Here is a 315-nt window from a genome sequence, read left to right as displayed (position 1 = left end):
TTTTCGGCATTAAAAGCTCCTCCCCGGCGGGGAATCGAACCCCGGTCTCCCGCGTGACAGGCGGGGATACTCACCACTATACTACCGAGGAGTGACTGAACAAGTTCGCACCTAAAATCACCTTCAACAGTTAATTGGTTATGTACGAGGTTAACTAATGTTTCCACGTACTGAATAATTTGCAGTAAATATCTGTCATACGATATAAAATTAATGATAATGTTTCATGCAAGATTAAGTACTCGCTGAAGCTGCTAACTTTTCCACCAACCAAAACATGCCCAATTTAGCAGTCTGCTCTTCTTCAAGCGTCTC

General features: G+C 43.2%; 1 non-coding gene across 1 annotated transcript; it reads right to left on the bottom strand.

The window, feature by feature from the left end:
* Positions 1-19: 19 nt before the first annotated feature.
* On the bottom strand, positions 20-91 carry Trnad-guc. Its single transcript has one exon. It is a non-coding gene; the product is annotated as a tRNA-Asp (tRNA).
* Between the last annotated feature and the right edge of the window lie 224 nt (positions 92-315).

This window comes from Hyalella azteca, unplaced genomic scaffold, assembly GCF_000764305.2.
Source record: "Hyalella azteca isolate HAZT.00-mixed unplaced genomic scaffold, Hazt_2.0.2 contig16945, whole genome shotgun sequence".
In the NCBI taxonomy this organism is placed as follows: domain Eukaryota; kingdom Metazoa; phylum Arthropoda; class Malacostraca; order Amphipoda; family Hyalellidae; genus Hyalella; species Hyalella azteca.
This window is presented reverse-complemented; position numbering and strand designations above follow the sequence as displayed.